The sequence below is a fragment of the Microcebus murinus genome, chromosome 4, assembly GCF_040939455.1.
Source record: "Microcebus murinus isolate Inina chromosome 4, M.murinus_Inina_mat1.0, whole genome shotgun sequence".
In the NCBI taxonomy this organism is placed as follows: domain Eukaryota; kingdom Metazoa; phylum Chordata; class Mammalia; order Primates; family Cheirogaleidae; genus Microcebus; species Microcebus murinus.
In genome coordinates this window covers 1526160-1534859 of record NC_134107.1, presented here as the reverse complement: position 1 = coordinate 1534859, position 8700 = coordinate 1526160, and the positions used below count along the sequence as shown (strand labels likewise).

General features: G+C 60.1%; 1 non-coding gene across 1 annotated transcript; it reads right to left on the bottom strand.

The window, feature by feature from the left end:
- Window positions 1–284: 284 nt before the first annotated feature.
- Window positions 285–391, bottom strand: LOC142870721 (U6 spliceosomal RNA). Its single transcript, XR_012919066.1, has one exon. It is a non-coding gene; the product is annotated as a U6 spliceosomal RNA (small nuclear RNA).
- Between the last annotated feature and the right edge of the window lie 8309 nt (window positions 392–8700).

Sequence of the window (8700 nt, the reverse complement as noted above, 5' to 3'; positions counted from 1 at the left end):
CAAGAGGTGCTAGATCACCATTGTTTCTTAAAGCTGAGTAGTACTGCATGGTATACATATACCACATTTTATTAATCCACTCATGGTTGATGGGCATTTGGGTTGTTTCCACACCTCTGCGATTGTGAATTGTGCTGCTATAAACATTCGAGTGCAGGTGTCTTTTTTGTAGAGTGTCATTTGATCTTCTGGGTAGGTGCCCAGTAGTGGAATTGCTGGATCAAATGGTAGATCTACTTGTATCGCTTTCAGGTATTTCCATATTGCTTTCCACAGAGGCTGAAAAAAATATGGAATGCTTCACGAATTTGCGTGTCATCCTTGCGCAGGGGCCATGCGAATCTTCTCTGTATCGTTCCAATTTTAGCATATGTGCTGCCGAAGCTAGCACTTAAATCTAGATTTAAATGTAATATCAGTTATTACATTAAATGTAAATGGGCTGAATACTCCAGCTAAAAGTCAGTCTGTCAAACGGGATTTTAAAAATTCCAACTCTATGCTATTTATAAGTGACACATCAGAAAATATAAAAGTGGGCTCGGTGCAGTCAGTGGCTCACGCCTGTGATCCTGGCGCTCTGGGAGGCCCAAGTGGGAGGATTGCTTGAGGCCAGGAGTTCCAGAGCAGCCTGAGCAAGAGCGAGAACCTCGTCTCTACAAAAAATAGAAAACTTAGCCGGGCATGGTGGCGCACGCCTGTGGTCCCAGCTACTCCAGAGGCCGAGGCAGGAGGATCCCTGGAGCCCAGGAGTCCGAGGCCACAGTGAGCTACGATCGAGCCTGTGAACAGCTGCTGCGCTCCAGCCCGGGCGACATAGGGAAGCCCTGTCTCTTAAAAAAGAAAAAAGAAAAAAATCAGATGACTGCAATGTCATTTAACAATTCCAGGCAATAAAGACGTGGAGCGCTCCCCCGGTTCATTCTCTGGGGCAGCCTGCGCTTTAGCACCAAAGCCAGCTAGGGATGCGGGAGGAAGGGAACCGTCGCTGAAGCTCACGTACAAAGAAGCAAAACGTCTTTTTTATTTATTTATTTATTTATTTAGAGACAGAGTCTCGCTTTGTTGCCTAGGCTAGAGTGAGTGCCGTGGCGTCAGCCTCGCTCACAGCAACCTCAGACTGCTGGGCTCAAATGATCCTCCTGCCTCAGCCTCCAGAGTAGCTGGGACTACAGGCATGCGCCACCATGCCCGGCTAATTTTTTCTATATATATTAGTTGGCCAATTAGTTTCTTTCTATTTATAGTAGAGACGGGGTCTCGCTCTTGCTCAGGCTGGTTTCGAACTCCCGACCTCGAGCAATCCGCCCGCCTCGGCCTCCCAGAGAGCTAGGATTACAGGCGTGAGCCACCGCGCCCGGCCTTTTTTATTTATTGATTGATTTTTTTGAGATAGTCTCACTTTGTTGCCCAGGCTAGAGTGAGTGCCGTGGCGACAGCCTCGCTCACAGCAACCTCAGACTCCTGGGCTCAAGCGATCCTCCTGCCTCAGCCTCCCGAGTAGCTGGGACTACAGGCATGCACCACCATGCCCGGCTCATTTTTTCTATATATATTAGTTATATATAGAAATTAATTTCTTTCTATTTATAGTAGAGACGGGTCTCGCTCTTGCTCAGGCTGGTCTCGAACTCCTGACCTCGAGCGATCCTCCCGCCCGGGCCTCCCCGAGTGCTGGGATGACAGGCATGAGCAGAACATCTTGAACAGACCACCAGCGACCAGGGCGGAGCCGCGGTGGAGGGCGGGGCCGCGGTGGAAGGCGGGGCCACGGCGGAGGCGGGGCCGCGGTGGAGGGCGGGGCCGCGGCGGAGGGCGGAGCCGCGGCAGAGGCGGGGCCGCGGTGGAGGCGGGGCGGAGGCGGGGCCGTGGTGGAGGCGGGGCGGCGGCGGAGGGTGGAGCCGCGGTGGAGGGTGGAGCCGCGGCGGAGGGCGGGGCCGCGGTGGAGGGCGGGGCCGCGGTGGAGGGCGGGGCGGCGGCGGAGGGCGGAGCCGCGGTGGAGGGCGGGGCGGCGGCGGAGGGCGGAGCCGCGGTGGAGGGCGGGGCCGCGGCGGAGGCGGGGCCGCGGTGGAGGCAGGGCAGAGGCGGGGCCGCGGTGGAGGCGGGGCGGAGGCGGGGCCGTGGTGGAGGCGGGGCGGAGGCGGGGCGGTGGCGGAGGGCGGGGCCGCGGCGGAGGCGGGGCCGCGGCGGAGGCGGGGCCGCGGCGGAGGGCGGGGCCGCGGCGGAGGCGGGGCCGGGCAGAGCTGCGCGCGCGGTGCCCGGGCCGGCTCACTCCGCGGGCGGCGTGCAGAGTCCACAGGGGCTCCGCGCGTGTCGCCGGCCCGTCGCCAGGCCGACTGTGCCAAGAAGTGCGACAGCAGGAACGGCGGGGAGGCGGCAGGCGGCCTCGGGGGCGTGGGCGGAGGGACGCGGGCCACTCGTGCGCCCCAGGCGGCCCCACTCCCCACGAGCGGCTCGGAGGGTCCCGCGGGCGAGCTCGGCACCGCCCGGCGACGCCTTCTCAGGAGTGGCCGCCAGGGGGCGCCCACGGGTCGGAAACCGCCAGGGGCACGGGCCAGGCCGGCACCCCACCCTGAGCACAGGAGCCCCCAGACCCCGCTGCCCCTCCTGGGGTCCTCGTTGCAGCCTGCAGGGGTCAGACGTGGAGACGGGGGCTCATGAAGGTCACAGGCTGCAAACACCCTCCCGTCACCCCTTGGGCAGGTAGGCGCTGGGGACGCTGACCCGGGGTGGTGCCATAAGCGACCCCCCCTGCCCCGGTGTCCCCCACCTCCGCCCCCCACCCCACCCCCACCCCGCCATCCAGGCCTGGCTGCCAGGACCGAGTCGGGGACAGCCGGGATCTGCCCGAGTTCAGCAGCCCCACTACACACGCAGGGAAACTGAGGCCAGGACACCGGCCGGAGCGGGCCTCAGTGCGCCAGGACCCCAGAGGCCCCCCCAGGCCCTGCTGCTTCCCCTCCAGCCGCCCTCGGGGTGGGGCCGCAGGCAGGTGTCCTCACCCGCCGCCTTCCAGCTCCCCGACCAGCCCGGGAACTGCACCTGCACCTGCCCGGCTCACCGGGAGCCCCAAACTGAGACCAGACCATCTTAACCATTTTTTTGTTTGTTTGGTTGGGTTTTTAGAAGCGGGGTCTCACTCTGCCACCCAGGCCGGGGCGCGATGGCACAATCGCAGCTCACTGAGCCTCCGACTCCTGGGCTCAAGTGATCCTCCTGCCTCAGCCTCCCCAGTAGCTGGGACTACAGGTGGGCCACCATGCCCGGCTCATTTTTTATCTTTTCGTAGATATGGGTCTCACCATGTTGCCCAGGCTGGTCTTGGACTCCTGGCCTCAAGCTGTCCTCCCTCCTCAGCCTCCCAGAGTGCAGGCTTATGGGCGTGAGCCACCTCGCCTGACCCATCTTAACCATATTTTTTTGAGACAGGGTCTCACTCTGTTGCCTGGGCTGGAGTGCGGTGACATCATCACAGCTCACAGCAACCTCAGCCTCCTGGGGGATCCTCCTGCCTCAGCCTCCCAAGTAGCTGGGACTACAGACATGCACCACCATGCCCGGCTAATTTTTTCTACATTTAGTAAATATAGAGTCTCACTATTGCTCAGGCTGCTCTTGGACTTCCGACCTCAAGCAATCCTCCCTCCTCGGCCTCCCAGAGTGCCAGGATGACAGGCGTGAGCCACCGCCCCGGCCCATCTTAACCATTTTTAAGTGCACAGCTCAGTGGCATGAAGCACATTCAGATTCTTGTGCAGCCCTCGCCACCCTCCCTCCAGCACGTTCTCACCTTCCCCACCGAAAACTCTGTCCCCGTGGAACACGAAGTCCCCACCCCCTCCCCAGCCCCGGCACCGCCCTCCTGCTTTCTGTCTCTGTGAACGTGGCGATCCACGTACTCCATAGAGAGGGATCACACCGTGTTCTGGCTTCCGTCACTCAGCATCACGGCTCTGGGGGCCACCCCGTTGCCGGGGGTGTCGGGGCGTCATTGCTTCCGAAGGCTGAGTGATGTCCCGCTGTGCAGCTGGACCACTTCTGCGGCCCCACTCACGCGGGGATGGCCGCAGCCGCTGCCTGCAGTGTTGGTGTGAACCCGTGGGTCCAAATGCCTCTTCTTCGAGGCCGGGCGCGGCAGCTCACGCCTGTCATCCCGGCACTCTGGGAGGCTGAGGCGGGAGGATTGCTCGAGGTCAGGAGTTTGAAACCAGCCTGAGCAAGAGCGAGACCCCATCTCTACCATAGATAGAAAGAAATTAATTGGCCAACTAATATATATATATGAAATTAGCCAGGCATGGTGGCGCATGCTTGTAGTCCCAGCTACTCGGGAGGCTGAGGCAGAAGGATCGCTTGAGCCCAGGAGTTGGAGGTTGCTGTGAGCGAGGCTGACGCCACGGCACTCACTCTAGCCTGGGCAACAAAGCGAGACTCTGTCTCAAAAAAATAAATAAATAAAAGAAAAAAATTTTTTATAAAAAGAGCACAGGCCGGGGCCTCCCCTGCAGCCTAGAAGGTTCCAGCCCCCTCTGCTCGCAGGGCCCGCCCCCGCCCCACCCACCCGGTGACGCCGAGGCCACTTCCTCTCCGCCCGCCCAGTCCCTTCCAAGAGAAACAGGGTGCGCCTGGCCCAGCCCCCCAGCAGGCCGCGGGGGGCAGGAGCCCGGCGGGCCACGTGAGCGGGTGTGCATGGAGGCTCGGGTCACGTGCAGCCCCTGCCGGGCCGGGAAGGGGGCAGGCGCGGGTTCCAGACCCACCCGGGGGCTGGGAGGCGCTGGAGCCAGCCGGACCTGAATGCAGCCCGGCCGCCCAGCGACCAAGGCCGTCCTCCGCAACGCGGGCTCACAGATAACCCCTCCCGCTCCGGAAAGTTCTGTGAGGGAGCTGGGCAGGGCTGTGCGCACCGGGACGCACAGCGCCCTGGGCACCCGCACCCCAAAGCCACCGAGGCAGCTCAGACCTGGGGGCTGCAGAGACCCCGACCCTGTGAGGCGCTGCTGCGCGCGCGGCCACCGCGGCGGGGCCACGGAGCACGGGAACCCCGGGCGCCCACTCGGGATGCGCGCCCGCCGCGGCCGCACAGGGCTCTCTCCCCGCGGGCGACATCCACGGGGGTGCACGGAGCCCCCTTGACGCCCGCAACTGCACGGCATTCCGTCCGTTCACGGTGCTGTGCGGCCTCCACCTCTGCCTAGTTCCAGAACGTTCTATCGTCCCCAAGAGGACACCCTGACCCCATCGGCAGTCACTCCCCACCCACCTCCCCCAGCGCCTGGCAGACGCTGATCCGCCTGTAGTCTCTGTGGCTTTGCTCACGTCGGCGGGGTCCCACGCCACCTGGGATCCGGGTGTGGCTTCTGTCACTCAGCACCACGCTCCCAGATGCATCACGTGGCAGCGGGGGTCGGAGCTCCACGCCTTCAGGTGTGTGAGTGACGTCATTCTGCATGCACGGCTGTGGACAGCCAAGCACCTGTTCCCATTGATTAGCAGACATGACCAGGGTTGTGGTGAGAACCTGCCTCTGAGGATTACTTCCTGTCTGTCAGCACATTTCAGTGATAACCCTAACCCTAACCAACCCAAACCCAAACCCTAACCCTAACACCAACCCTAACCCTAACCCTACCCTAACCCTAACCCTAACCCTAACACCAACCCTAACCCTAACCCTAACCCTAACCCTAACCCTAACCCTAACCCTAACACCAACCCTAACCCTAACCCTGACCCTGACCCTGACCCTGACCCTGACCCTGACCCTGACCCTGACCCTAACCCTAACCCTAACCCTAACCCTAACCCTGACCCTGACCCTAACCCTAACCCTAACCCTAACCCTAACCCAACCCAAACCCTAACCCTAACCCCAACCCAAACCCTAACCCTAACCCTAACCCTGACCCTAACCCTAACCCTAACCCAACCCAAACCTTAACCCTAACCCTAACCCTAACCCTAACCCTAACCCTAACCCTAACCCTAACCCACGCCACCTGGGATCCGGGTGTGGCTTCTGTCACTCAGCACCACGCTCCCAGATGCATCACGTGGCAGCGGGGGTCAGAACTCCACGCCTTCAGGTGTGTGAGTGACGTCATTCTGCATGCACGGCTGTGGACAGCCAAGCACCTGTTCCCATTGATTAGCAGACATGACCAGGGTTGTGGTGAGAACCTGCCTCTGAGGATTACTTCCTGTCTGTCAGCACATTTCAGTGATAACCCTAACCCTGACCCTAACCCTAACCCTAACCCTAACCCTGACCCTGACCCTGACCCTACCCTAACCCTGACCCTGACCCTAAGCCTAACCCTAACCCTAACCCTGACCCTGACCCTAACCCAAACCCTAACCCTAACCCTAACCCAACCCAAACCCTAACCCTAACCCCAACCCAAACCCTAACCCTAACCCTAACCCTGACCCTAACCCTAACCCAACCCAAACCTTAACCCTAACCCTAACCCTAACCCAACCCAAACCCTAACCGTAACCCTGACCCTGACCCTAACCCTAACCCTAACCCTGACCCTAACCCTAACCCTAACCCTAACCCAACCCAAACCCTAACCCTAACCCTAACCCTAACCCTAACCCTAACCCTAACCCTAACCCTAACCCAACCCAAACCCTAACCCTAACCCTAACCCTAACCCTAACACAAACGATAACCCAACCCTAAATCTAACACTGACACTAATTCCAACACCAAGGCTAACCCAACCCTATCCTACCCAAACCATGACAATAAACCTAACCAACAAGTACCCTAACCCTAACCCTAACCCAACCCAAACCCAAACCCTAACCCTAGCCCCAACTCTAACCCTAACCCAAACCATAACCCAACCCTAACCCTAACACTGACACTAATTCCAACACCAAGGCTAACCCAACGCTATCCTACCCAAACCATGACAATAAACCTAACCAACAAGTACCCTAACCCTACTGAAACCCAACATTAACCCTGACCCCAAAGGCCAAACCTAACCGAAACCTACCTTAAAAATAACCATAAACCTACCTAACCTTAACTCAACCAGACCTTAACCTTAAACCAAACCCTAACAAAAACCCCAAACCAACCCAGAACCACCCTACTCTACCCAAACCCTAACCCAAAGCCAACCCTACTCTAACCCTAACTCAACATTACACTAACGCAAACCCAGTCCAAACCTACCAAACCGATGCCAACCTAACCCTAACCACGACTCCAAAGCCAACACTAAACCTAACCCTAATCCCAGCCAATACGGTAACCCAACCCTATCCTAACCAACCATGACCCTAAACCTAACCGACAACTAACCTAACCCTAACCCTACCTTAACCATAACCCCCAAGCCCAAACCTGACCCAACCCTACCCTAACCCTACCCTAACCCTAACCCCGAACCCTAACCCTAAGCCCAAACCTAACCCTACCTTAACCCTACCCTAACCCCCACCCCCACCCCCAAGGCCCCGAGGGGGCGGCCCTGATTCAGGGAACAAAGTCCCGCGTTCTGCCCAGTCTGTGGGGGGACCCGAGCCCGCGGTCCCCGCGCCTGTCGCCCCTGCCCGTCCCTCCCGGGCTGCGGGGCGGGAGACGTCGGGACGTGGCGTCGCGGTGCCCGAGCGCAGCTCCGATTTGGCTCCGCGCCGGTCGCCGAAAGAAAGTGCGTTTCCTGGGGCGTCAGGTGCGTTAGTGCAGACGCGCGCACGTCTGCGGACACAGGGTCTCACTCTGTTGCCCAGGCTAGAGTGAGTGCCGTGGCCTCAGCCTCGCTCACAGCACCCTCCAACTCCTGGGCTCAAGTGATCCTCCTGCCTCAGCCTCCCCAGTAGCTGGGACTACAGGCATGCGCCACCATGCCCGGCTAATTTTTTCTATATATGTTAGTTGGCCAATTAATTTCTGTCTATTTACAGTAGAGATGGGGTCTCGCTCTTGCTCAGGCTGGTTTCGAACTCCTGACCTCGAGTGATCCTCCCGCCTCGGCCTCTCGGAGTGCTGGGATGACAGGCGTGAGCCACCACGCCCGGCCATAAAATCATTTTTGAAATGAAAAGAATTCTCGGGGTCCGGGGTCCGTCGGAGGCCCCGTGTCCCTCCCCAGCAGGTGCAGAGGAAAGAGGCAGGTGTCACAGCTGCAGCATCACCTCCTCTTGGAACCTCAGTTTCCGTCTCTGTGAAATGGGGGCAGTGACACCGTGACTCCAAACACTCGCACGTGCTGCTCCCTTCCACGCCACCTGCCCAGTGAACTCCTATATAATCTGCTAAGCCCCAGCTGTGAGGTCCCTCCTGCGGGTCGCTGCCCCAGGCAGACACCCTGGACTCCCCCAGCCTTCACCCTCCCTCAAGCCGAGCCCCGATGCCGCAGGTCACAGGCCCATCCCCCCAGACCGGAGGCTCCTCGAGGGTTGGGCGACAGGTGAAAACAGAGACACCAGCACCCGCGGTCGATGGATGAGGGAGCCGAGGCCTCTAAAGGAATCCGAGCCCCTCGGGGCCACGGCCATTCAAGCCCAGAGCCGATACTCAGCTCCAGGGCAGCCGGACTCCGAGCACAGTGCTCCTTCCCCAAACCCGTGTGCACACTGAACAGCCCCACGACCCTGCCCCGCCTCCGGGTTCCCTGCAGCTCCGGCACGGGCCGGGACAGCCTGTCCCCGGGCTGTCCCCGGGTCACAGATGCGGCCGGGCCG